The sequence below is a fragment of the Elgaria multicarinata genome, chromosome 1 (genome assembly GCF_023053635.1).
Source record: "Elgaria multicarinata webbii isolate HBS135686 ecotype San Diego chromosome 1, rElgMul1.1.pri, whole genome shotgun sequence".
NCBI classification, from domain to species: Eukaryota; Metazoa; Chordata; class Lepidosauria; order Squamata; family Anguidae; genus Elgaria; species Elgaria multicarinata.
In genome coordinates this window covers 53,630,929-53,643,848 of record NC_086171.1, presented here as the reverse complement: position 1 = coordinate 53,643,848, position 12,920 = coordinate 53,630,929, and positions in this window count along the sequence as shown.

Sequence of the window (12,920 nt, the reverse complement as noted above, 5' to 3'; positions counted from 1 at the left end):
GATTTATCCAATTCTGATCCTGCATGTCAATTTGTGGTGTGTGTGTTTTTTAAACGTATTTTTTAAAGTGCAGTGCTGTAGGTATAACATTTTAAAAAATGGAACAAAAACGGGAATAAAATGGGAAAAGAGGAAAAGGGGAACCCAAGTGCTACTGGGTATCCATTTTTGTCTACAGTATTCACTCTAGGTCCATCCCCATTTCAAACTCTTTGTCCTTACCTTTAAGGCTTTCTATGGCATTGATCAATCCTGTCGTTTTGCCTTATTTCCCATTATACCATTTTCTATGATGTTCACTTCTCTAAGCCTTCATAGTATTTCACAGTGCACTTTCCACTGTTACCAACAAGAATAAATAGTATTTAGAGCTTTAAAGTTATCCTGGGGGGAGTGGGGAATATTGGCTAGTCATTGAAGATAATGGAGCCCAGAGGGATTGTTTAAGAGGCAGTCACATTCCATGCTGCCCAGAGGTTCTGAGAGTTCTTCAGATGGAGTCAAACATAAATGTTGCTGTTCCACTTCAGAGTTGCAGGGGGGAAATGTACAGTGGCTTTTTAAAACTAACGACTCAGCCCCCACCCACCGCAATCTCCTCTTGCAACAAGTCAAGCACAGAAGAAAAAGCAGATTCCGCCAGTGGCATCAAAGAGAGGCCAGATCTAGAATAATGTGGCTAATCAGATTACTCCAAGACAAGAACCTGGTGTCTATTTCTAAAGCATCTCACTGTATGGATGTTACAGTCACTGGTTCATATATCATAAGAACAAAAGAAGAGCCATGCTAGATCAGACAAAGAGCCCATTTAGTTCAGCATTCTGTTCACACAATAACCAACTAGCTCCCTGTGGGAACCCCCCAAGTAGGACATTAAGTACAATATCCCCCTCCCCCCCATCATGGTTTCCAGCAACTGGTGTTCACAGGCATACTGCCATTGATACTGGAAGGAACACAATAGCCATCAGGACTAGTAGCCATTGATGGCCTTATCCACCATAGATTTGTCTAATCCCCTTTTATAGCTATCCAAATTGGTGGCCATAACCATAACCAAAATCTCCTCTTCTAAGATGTTTTTAGAATGATTTTAGGATGTCTTAACAATGTATATTATATTTTAATTCAGTTTTACATATTTTATATTTACTGTTGTCCCCCGCCTTGATCAAAACGGAGAGGCGGGTAAGAAATAAATTATTATTATTATTATTATTATTATTATTATTATTATTATTATTATTATCCTCCTCCTCCTCCTCCTCCTCCTCCTCCTCCTCCTCCTCCTCCTCCTCCTCATGTGATATTTACATGGAAAATGTAACATATAGACAATCTATACAGACATGCTCAGGAATCATTTCCAGGTTGTATCCCTTGACAGCCTGGACCACATGCTATCTTCTCCATGCAAATATTTGCCTAGTGATAGATTGCATGGAGAGTATGATAAATGTCTGTACAACACCCTTAGGGGCCCCCTTTGTTATTAACAGTTTCTTAGATTTTCTAGAAGAGGTCCTTATTGCAACATTGTCCTGCCTTATTTTGGGGAAGTTGGGGTGGGAGGAGGTTCAGACTTTATCTTCCACTGATAACCCTCCTGCGTATTCCCACCACTTCTTCCATCTTTTCTCTTACATGGACACTCTGTTAAGGAAGAAAAGATGGAATAGCTGCATAATGCCTTCTAATTATTAGCACTAGGGCCCTTCCAGTTGGGAACACTCATAATAAAGGAACAGTAATACATCAAACTGTTTTCATCCATTTTCAATTTTCTTTGACTGTTACAACATAGGAACATTTAGGCATTAATCTCAGTCCAAATTCTAAAGAGCTCTTAGACTTTAATTGTAAACCCATTAATGTTGGATAAATTTGAGACATGGAGGCCGCAAGCCTATAGCCATTTAACTGGAAGAAAGCACCACTGAACAAAATGGGACTTACTTCTGAGTAAACATTTATGGGATTGCACTACAACACATACAGGGAAGTTGGATGGGCATGGATGCTGCAGCTTTATTTGCTGCTAAGCAATCTTATATTTTTTTCTCACTTAGAGTGCAACACTATACAAGTTTACTCAGTACAGCAATCCCATAAAGTCCCATGAAATAACTTCAGCAGAACAATGTATGGACCCTAAATAATGAGTGCACAAAAATTCAGCAACATGTCCTTTGATTGTGTTTCTATTAGGTCTCAAGCAATATGTTAAGCCACTTCTGCCCCCTTAAGAATATGTAGTTTCACTTCCTCACTCACCTACTTTTTTTCCTGGGCAGGATCTACAGTACTGCTTTAAAGCACTTTCTAACAGTTTTCACGACAGTTGGGGCCCAGGACACACTCCATATCTGTTATAAAGCGCTTTAAAGCAGTAGTGTAGATCCGACCCTGGTTTGCCTCTGCGATTTTCACATCTGTTTCATTAGCACATCCAGCTCATGGTCCCTTTCATGTGTGTTTGTGGTATCACCACTGCACCGGTGAAATCTCCTTTCGTTTATTTGCTCTCCCACTCCACCCCGCCCGCCCCATCCTGACCCTTCTCTTTCCCCCTCCACTTCATTGATTCTTGTCATTGATGGACATTGTGATGGATGGGCGCCTCCCTCCCCCCACTCTGGCTTTGTTGTCTAGTGTTTTACTGATTTAACATTGCATTGGCTGGGTGCTGTTTCTGCGGGCAATGAGAGGGGTTGGAGCAGCAAAAGTCCATTCAACTAGTCAGCACAAGTCCGTTTGTTCAACACAGCATGCTGGAGGACAAGAACCACCCTGCCCTCCTCTTTTGTCAGCAAGACCTCCCTTCAAAGAACACGCCCCCAACAAAGGACATAGAGCAAGGATGGCAATACATGGGGGTGGAAAGGCACTTTAATCCCTCATGGAGGAAATAAACCAAACTTTCCCCACTCTAGGAGAAAAACGAAAATGGAGGGGGAGAGGCAAAGTGACTGCAGGACAGGCACGACGTCATGTGAGTACAGCACTGCAAAACATCAAAATAGGCATGACGAGAGTGCAATAAAACACTGGTGTGATGGAGCCCATGGACTGTTTTTCAGGCTTGATGTTCATGCTCATGTCCATGGCCCTTGCCAATGTCATCAGCAGTTAAGTTATACAGATTTGTCTCATCACAGCAGAAGATGTTCATCTTGATATAGGCTCTGGTTTGCAGATGAAGGCTTTTTGCCACAATGTGCATGAAACATTTTTGATAGACTGTATACCCCTTACAGCCAGAACCTTGCCAACCAGAATCCCATCTTCTGTGAACACCAAGTCCTTCACCTGCATAGATTTTGCATACATGTGTGGGCTGTATAGACAGCCTAGTGAACATACGTAGGTTGGGGGAAGAACATGCCTCCATGATGCTAATTCTTGCTCTTTACATGCATTGGCCTTATGAAAATGGCTTAAATGTGCCAACACCATGAGATCATGAGTAATGGTAGGGTTCAGTGTATACAGTACAATACTATAGAGTATAATATATTGGGGTTAAATGCACTGCTTACCCTCCTACTGCATTTTAGTGCTAAAAATCAGAACAATGCAGAGACTGAGAAAATAAACAAGCATATTCTCCAATAGATCAAATTCAAGAATATGATCTTGAGATCCTTTGGTATTCCTTATCTATCTGAGTAAGCCAAGATCCCATATACCTTTTAATACCCTTTGTGTGTTTTAAACCAATTGCGCCATCTCTGATATAGCAGGTCTAACAGGATTTTTCCTATCTTTAATGATCTGATAAGAAAAATCTCTTCTATATGACACTAAATGAGAGGGAGAAGAAATCTCAGAATTCTAACTCATTACCATAAATTAAACTAATTCTAAGTCCCTCGAGGGTTAAAGAGAAATGAATGATGGCTGGGAAAACTTATTTGAAGAAGAAATGAATAGAAATGCATAATTTTGAATTCTCTCAAGTCGTAGGTCTGCTCCAATTAGTTTTACTGTGGGTCTGAAGTGGGGTAGTATCTGACTCTGAGTGCTAAAGCAATTTCCACAAACACTTCACAAATGTAATAATACCCTCCTTTGTTCTTTTCATTCTTTTGGAAAGCTAACCTTTATTTTTGGATGTGAGGTGTGAGCATGGTTTCAATATTTTAATGCTCTCAAATAATAAGCTCTTTCGCTGTGATACAGTAAAACAACCTTCCACCCTAACTAAAAACTGAGTGGGGAAAACCAAGTGCCTGAAAGACCTTCCAATATTTGTACAGCATCATAGTAAATGAATGATATCCACCTCTGTCTTTCAGATGTGAAATGTTCTGTACTAATAGTATTTCATGTGATGTCTGAGACGTATCGGGCCAGTTCACAGGACATGATGGCCCTTGGGCAAATTAAGCCATGGTGGGTTGTTTTTACCCATAACTAAGCCACGGTACCACCACGAGATGATTGAGTACTGTGAGGCTTGTTTTCATCAGTCATGGGCTTCCCTTCACCCTCCTCACCCATTCCTAGCACTTATCCCTGGAGCCTTTACAGTGCTGAAGGATGGGAACTGCTGGCAAGGCTCCAGTATATCAGCAACCTTTTTTTTTGCCATTGGTCCACTCTTGTCTAAGATGATGATGATGATGATGATGATGATGATGATGATGATGATGATTCCGCCTTTTTCCCAGTACTGGGACTCAAGGCAGTTTACAAGATTAAAACATGTATAATTAAAACATATAAATATAAATTACAAAAGTTAAAATAAAAGTAAACCTACAGTAAAATTAAAAACATGTTAAAAAAAAATTAAAAGTGTAACAGGTTAAAAGGGGGGTGGGATCCAATACATTAAAACAGGTCCAGTATAGTTCCAAAAGCCTGCTGAAACAAAAAAGTTTTTGCCTGCCTCCAAAGCTGTAGCACAGAGAGAGCCAGTCTACCCTCCCTGGGAAGGGAGTTCCAGAGCCTTGGAGCAACCACCGAGAAGGGCCTCTCCCACGTACCCATCAGGCGTGCCTGGGATGTCAGTGGGATTGAGAGAAAGGCCTCCCCAGATGATCTCAGAGCATGGGCAGGCTCATATGGGAGAATACGGTCTTTCAGATTACCTGGACCCGAGCTTTATAGGGTTTTATTGGTGATAACCAACCAGCTCTTTGAATTGTGCCCAGAAACAGACCAGAAGCCAGTGAAGCTGTTTTAACAGGGGAGTTGTATTTATCTTCATCTGTTCCTGGGAATGCTCGTCCTGTGCCAATGAAACCTTTCCCCTCCCCTAATGCCTGATTCCCGCTGAAGCCTTGTGTGAGCAGTAAAGCAACTTTGCCACCACTGGACTCGATTACTGTGACAGCCATACAATCCCTGTTCATTCAGCCCCTCCTCCACCTCTTTCCCACCCCACCCCTCTGCGTTTTTGCTGGCTGGTCAAGCTCCTTTCATTCAACTGTGTCCCCTCCTCCTGTTGTGATGCATCCCTCCATCCCTCCTCCTCCCCTTTTCTATTCCCGAGCACATCAAAGCACCCACTGCTCTGTTGCTTACTGATCTTCCAACCCTGCACCATGCCCCCATCTGTTTGATACCTTTGCTATTGCAATGCACTTCCAGGCATTTTAGACAAAAACACATAACTGGTGTGGATTATAAAATACATTTTACTAAAAGGTTGCACTGGAGATATATGCTAAGCATGCAGTTCATTTGTTTGTGGGGCGGGAGGGGGCAGCGGCAGACTGCCCTGCAGAATAGCACACAGTATGCATAAGTTAAGCAAATTAAAGCTGCAATTTCAAGATGTCCGTTCAATAAGTTTGTTTACTTGGTGTATGCCCCAGCAAAAAAAAAAAAAAGCACACAAGGCAGTGCTCAAATTCCATCATCTTACTCTTTGCAGAAGGTCTGTTTTATATTAAATGAATTGGATCCAAATTAAGTCATACTTAGAGTAGATCCATTGAAATCAATGGGACCTGAAGTAGTCATGACTAAATTAAGTCCCATTGATTTCAATGGGGGTATTCAGACTAAATCAGTATCCAAGCCTCCATATTAAAGAGCCACAGATCATCCAGAAGAGAGACCTATCCTGGTTACAATCTAGATTGTGAGAGCAGAAAAACATCCCATCATGTGTCTTATTTCTTCCCAGAATAACCCCCACCCCCCATGGATGTTTCAGATTTGAGTGCTCTTCTTCTCGGACATCATGTTGGAAACTTAGTTGGCAAAGCTTCAGATTCTCGGTTTTGTTCAACTCTTTTCTCAAGTTCTTAGTTTCCTATAACATTTAATAATTCTTTTGCCTCCTTGTACAATTCCATATTTTTCCATAAGGCAGAAAGTAGGAAACTATTGAATGTGCAAACATATTTTTCAAATCTGAAATAACTTGACAACTTCTGGCATCAAAAGTGTATTTTAAAACTTCCACAGAGATATATTCTAATATGTCAGGGTTATGCTGTTTCTGCTTAGACAGCTGGTAATTCCAAAAGAATGAACCACATTTTTTTAAAAAATACAGCTGATATTAATGCAGTTGAACATAAGCACTTAAAAATGGATGTCAAAATGTAGGCTCACAAGCAGATATATAGGTCCTTCTTTACTCACTAAGTATTCCAACAACCATAGTGAATCACCTCAATTCCACATCAACGGGGACTATTTTGATTTAAGCCTAATTAAAATAAAGTCTAACAGTCCAATTTTTAAAATGCTTGTGCCACCAAATATATGTTTTGTATTGGACAGGCCACAGAGCCTCAAAAGATTACTAGCATTGCATAATAATAATAATAATAATAATAATAATAATAATAATAATAATAATAATAATAATAATTCCTAATGTATAGAACAAGTTTACTTAGCAGAACTCAACCAATGAGAATGTTTTCCACAAACATTTTCACATTTTTCAAAAAGCACCTCAATTCAGCAAATTTTCAGGTATGCAGGTCTCCAAAAGGCTAAACAATATATAGGCATAATGCAGGGTTAGGCTTTGAAGAATGAGGTAATTGTGTTGCCATTGCTTCCCTTTTCAGAGTGAGGCAGAGAGAGGGCTTCATTTAGTCTCAGTGAGCTCCATCAGATGGGCTGGGTGGGGGGAATCCCGCTTGCCTCCTGTGGCTTCTCCGCCCCTGCTTTCTTTGCTCAATACTTCCTCGTTCTCTCAGGAAGAGGAAAGAGGAAGTTAAAAAGTGTGCATGCCTCATTCAGGAGTCATCTTTATCACACTGCTTCTTCTGAACACAATAGGAGAGAGAAACTTCCATGTTTAAAATAAATGAGACTTACTGGGGTGTTTTTTTGTGGTGCAAAGAAGGCTAGAAGGGGCCTTCTAGGAGGCAGACAATGTTGTGAATAGGACCCGTGAAAATCCCTGAGTGTCCAGCAACGAATGTGCAATAAAATGCTCATCTGATGGAGCTCATCAACATTTATTTATTTATTTATTTATTGCATTTTTATACTGCCCAATAGCCGAAGCTCTCTGGGCGGTTCACAAAAATTAAAATCATGAAGAGCATTAAAACAACCAATAATCTAAACACACAAATACAAAATACAATATAAAAAGCACAACCGGGATAAAACCACACAGCAAAAATTGATATAGGTTAAATATGGAATTAAAACAGCAAAGTTTAAAATTTAAGTTAATAGGGATTAAAATACTGAGAAAATAAAAAGGTCTTCAGCTGGCGATGGAAGGAATACAGTGTAGGCGCCAGCCGAACCTCTCTGGGGAGCTCGTGCCACAGCAGAGAAAGCCCTCCTCCTAGTAAATAGGTAAATCTTCTTAGCTGCATAGTGTTGTGGTGTCTCCATACTCATAACATAAATCCCTGATTGGCTGGAATGATGCAATGAGAATGAAGAAGCTCCTTTTTAAAAATGGGGCCAAAGGAGCTGGTTGAATAGCCATGAACAAATCCCATAATTTGTGTGTGGGAGAGGGGTTTCCTCAAGTCCTATGTTGCATCTCTCTAAAGTCTCCTTCTGAATCCCACAATTTACATAAGTGAAAATTCAATTCAGCTGTACCCAACAGGTACAATGGGCAAAATCCAATGTTGCATGAACCAACCTCTGCTCATTAAGAGGATATTTCCCTCTTTCCCTCTCTCCTGCAGCCTCCTGCAGCCTCCCCCACACACCCATTTCCTTCAGAAGGTTCCCAACCCTCCAGAGTAGATTTTTCAGGCATATGCTGACCGTTCATTGAGCGTTGTGAATCACATCCCGAAGCATTGTTCTCCCTTATTAACACAGCATGGTAGCTGCTTAAATGAACCTTTTGTTGATCTAGATATATGTAGAGTACATCAATTCCCATAGCATCCTATGTTGCCTCCCGTACCGAAGCTGGAAGCCTAGCTTCGAGAAGACAGAAATATCGCCAACACTAACAATTATATTATAACCTTTGGTGAAAGAAGAATTGCTAGAGAAAAGAAGGTGCACAGCTGCAGACATTCCAATTCATTGACTAATTATTTTCTCCAGCAAACAAAGGAAGATTAATTATTCCACCCAAGGTTAAGTATCCACTCAGGCTGTCTGCCACCAGCAATTTTTCTTGTGTTCTATTCACAGAGCTCTGTTCCGTTGCCTCCTGTGAAAGTGAGGGCAGCTTTGGCCACAAGATATGGGAGCACCTGAAGAGAGGGGAGGAACAAGTGTCCCTTCACAACACCAGGCTTCCCCATACAAACCAGCCAATGGAACAGCCAGTTAGGAAAGCTGGCTCTCCTCCTTTTGTAAACTTCCTCTGAAACATGCTGATATGCCTTCTGCCCCTGATTATGCCAGTACACAATAAGATGGGGTTGGATCCAGATTTACACTGGATCAACTGCGATGGTGGAAATGGACTTCCCTGCCCCCTCCTGCCCCCTCCTTCCCACTGCGGCCCCTCCAGCCCCCTGAAAATGCTACAGAGAGTCAGGAGGCTCTGCTAAATGGTTTGAGCTATGGTGTGGGGAAAGGAGGATTCCATGATTTTCCACAAGCAGAGCCCCTCTCTCGTGGAAGAGCCCTTCCTCTTGCTGAAGGCAGGTCTTGGATCCAACACCTTATCACTTAAAAAAATGGGGGGAAACTACCCAACTCATGCGATTCCTCAGGAGCACTGCGCCCATCAGTGTAGGCTGGGGGGGGGGGAGCAGGGAAATTAAATTATTTTTAAAAAAGCACCTACCTTTGCGCACGACCGTTCATGCACTCCTCTTTCTTTAAAATTTAAAAATGGTGGGTGCGACACCTCTCTTTCTGAGGTCGTCATGCCTCACGTGTAAACGGAGGAGGGATCTCACATTAATCACAATGTGAGATCTTCCCTCCTCTGTGGCAGACTATCAGGTAGGTCTAGCTAAGGCCGAGGTAGTTCTATCAGGAACATCACTGGAGACTACTATATTCACCATCCCAGTGTTCATCATCTCAGGACTGGGAGGTAAGGGCTCTGGTCACATTCCATTAAGTTGTATTGGCTATGATTAACTATGCTAGCATCAAAAAGGAAATCACCCTACAGTTGTTACTAGTTCTGCTAGCTTAAGAAGAATGTTAATGAGAAGGTAAGAAGTGACACAGATGAATAAATTACAATCGATAGGGTTGTTGCAAAGTTCCAAAGGAATATCACAGAGGAGCCTTCTCCTCAAAATCCAAATAGTTCTGAGCACTCAAGACATGATAGATAGATAGATAGATAGATAGATAGATAGATAGATAGATAGATAGATAGATATAGATGGATGGATGGATGTTCCTCAAAACACAGCAACCAACATAGTTAGGATTAAAAACAAAACAAAACAAAAAACCATCCTTCCCTTACATACCCTTTAGTTCCAGCTTTGATTTCCAGAAAGAAAACAATTGAAAAAGAAAACACTGAGAAGAGAAGGTTATGAGGACTCTTTTATTCTGTTAATAGCTGTTTTCCATTTGGATTGGCCCATCATAGTTCATTGGAAACCTTTCCAGTCCTTTGGAAATTAGCTGTTTAGCCTGGCTATCGCAACACTAAGCAATACCCCAAAAATGGTATTGACAAAATCTATTTTCACTCCAGAAATAGATGATCCACAAAAGAGACAGCAGAGGTCAAGAGAAGCCAGCATATCCAGGAAAAATATGCAATGAGTGTGTGAACTTGTGTGCGGCTGCTTTTGCCTTCACAACATTTGGAGTAAAAGTTCACTAGGGTTCTACAGGAATCTTTAAAGTCCTATAATTTTCACATTGCAATGCACTTTCAAATGGAATAAAGTATATTGTGCAGTTGTTTTCAGTCTGTTCTTTATGGATCTTTGATGGAATTGCTTGTTGTTGACAGCCACAGAAGAGTAAATCTCCCGAATGCCAGGGGATTCCAAGATTAAGAGGAACTCATTCCCCTTGCCGCTGTGGGTTTTGTGATAGCAGTGCCGTTTGTTAAGCCCTTCCGTGGCCTCAAGCCTTTGCACAGAGTTACTGCCATGAAAGCAATTTGCTGTTGATGTGAATCCAAAAACTATAAACAAACTATGATCTTTAGACAAACATTTTAAATTATATCCTAAAATGTCGTAATTTTTGACTTTGTGCATCGCCAGAATGTATTCCCCTACAGCTCATAGTTGTGCATTATGCATTTATGTAAAATACACTCACCCTGAAGGAATCCTTTGAAATGTTCATTTTTATTCCAAAGGGGGGAAATTATGGCCTGGATTCTTCTTATGCAATCCAGAAATAGGCTTCCAAGTTACTATATAATTTAATTCTTTAATTTGAATATGAAGTTAAATGTTGCTATCTGCATTTGCTTGAAGTTTGATTGACAGCTATAAAATCATCCTGTAACTATTGTCTTTGATTAATTCTTTTAGTCTTTGCAGTTCCATTTTGTCTTCCCATAATTGATTTTTGACTTCTTCAGCTATGATTATTTCAGTCAGAGATTTTTTTTTACACGGCGTTGCAGACCACATTGGAACCTCATTAAAATGTTTAGTTAGAAAGTAGCTCCCTTGCTTAACCTACTGGATCTGCAATTATTTTTAACACCATGACAGTTACATTAGTTATAAAAATACCTGTTTGTAATGCCTAATCCATTTGAGTCTCCTATCAAGGCTGGTACCCAATATATTCTTCCACAGAGTCACTGCGTGGTTTTTATCTGTATTATTTGTTTCTTGGTGCGTTTAATGTGTTTTTCCTTTGATAAGAGCTAAATCCTGGGTTCTAAATCCTGTGAGTTGCTGCAAATTATTGTTTGGGATGGGGAACACCAAGTGCTGCATCAGCACAGCACATCCATCTGTATCATGACCAGCTAACCTAGGACGCTGCCATTCTGCAGTAGAATGGATGGATGTTGCTAGGACAGCAACAGAATTGGGTGGAGAGGAGAAATGCTATGAACATCTTCTGCTTCCTCAGCCCCAGCAATATTCAGACATATCTGGACTCAGGAGACTACATGGATCAGCTAGCGATGCTTCTTTGAACAGGAGGAGAAAATGCAATAGCCCTGCAAGGAATCGTAAACTTATAGTACCCTACCCTATTCTCAGACTAGGGTCTGTTGGAACTCCTCTGAGCAATTATAGCTAGGCAGTTTTGTTGCACTGTAGGTGATCTGTGTGGTTTCTCAATTATTATTATTATTATTATTATTAATAATAATAATAATAATAATTCTATATCACCTGTTAGCTGAAGCTCTCTGGGTGGTTAACATAACAAAGCTTAAAATCACATAACAAGAACATAGCAAAACGTTATTAAAAATCGTAAGTCTTAAGCAAAATAAAACCTAAAAAAACAAAAAAACAATCAACAATGCAAAGATCTAAAATGCACCAATACAATTTTAAAAATGGGGTTATTAAAAAGCCTGGCAAAATTTTAAAAAGGTCCTTACTGGACACCAAAAAGATCACAACATGCCATGTGATCCATAACACATGCAAAATTTTAATGCATAAGTTATTTCAATTCCAAGCTTTATTGTTTTGTGATAAAAAAAAAGACTTTGTTGCACAATCTAGATTTTAAAAAAAAGAAAAGAAAAGAAAAGCACAGACTAGTATATACAACCCTGATCACAGACAGGATCTTGCTCTGGCTACATTAATGCAAACCACTGCACCATTGTACCTCCATACAATAGGATGCCAATTTTCAAACCCCCTTGACTTCATTGAACGAGCAAGGTTATAAAAAACCTTGACAACTAATTCTCTGCATGCACTGAAAGAAAATGTTGGAAGGAATATGGGAAGTAGAGGTTTTTAAGGCAAATATTTCGTACTGAAAATACCGCATGTCACAGTAAATCTGTTTCTTTTAAGTAGGGCTTTGCACAGACCCCGCCCCCCGATCCGCTTCGTGGCCCAATCCAGAAAATCTGGATCGGGCCCAATCCGTTTCACGCTGCTCCGCCCATCCCCCGCTCTGCTCTGCGGAGTGAAATCCGCCACCGCCAGGTAAGCCCCACCCCTCCTTACCTGTGTCCATCGTCATGGGCTTCAATTGAGGCCCCGGCTTGAAGCCGGAAGAGGCCTCAGCCTTCACTTCTGGCTTCAACCGGGGCCTCAATTGAAGCCCGCGATGGACCGCAACGGACCGCGATGGATGCAGGTAAGCCTCCCTCCTCCCTGCCCCCTTACCTGGCTCTGCCACCACCGTCACCGCATGGATGGCGGCACCGGTGCCGCCAGGTAGGCCAAACCCCCCACCCCCTTATCTGCGTCCATTGTGGGCTTCAATTGAGGCCCCGGCTTGAAGCCAGAAGAGGTCTCGGCCTTCACTTCCAGCTTCAACCAGGGCCTCAATTGAAGCCCATGACGGACGCAGATAAGCCTCCCTCCTCCCTACCCCCTTACCTGGCTCCATCACCATCGCTGCAGGGACTGCAGCGG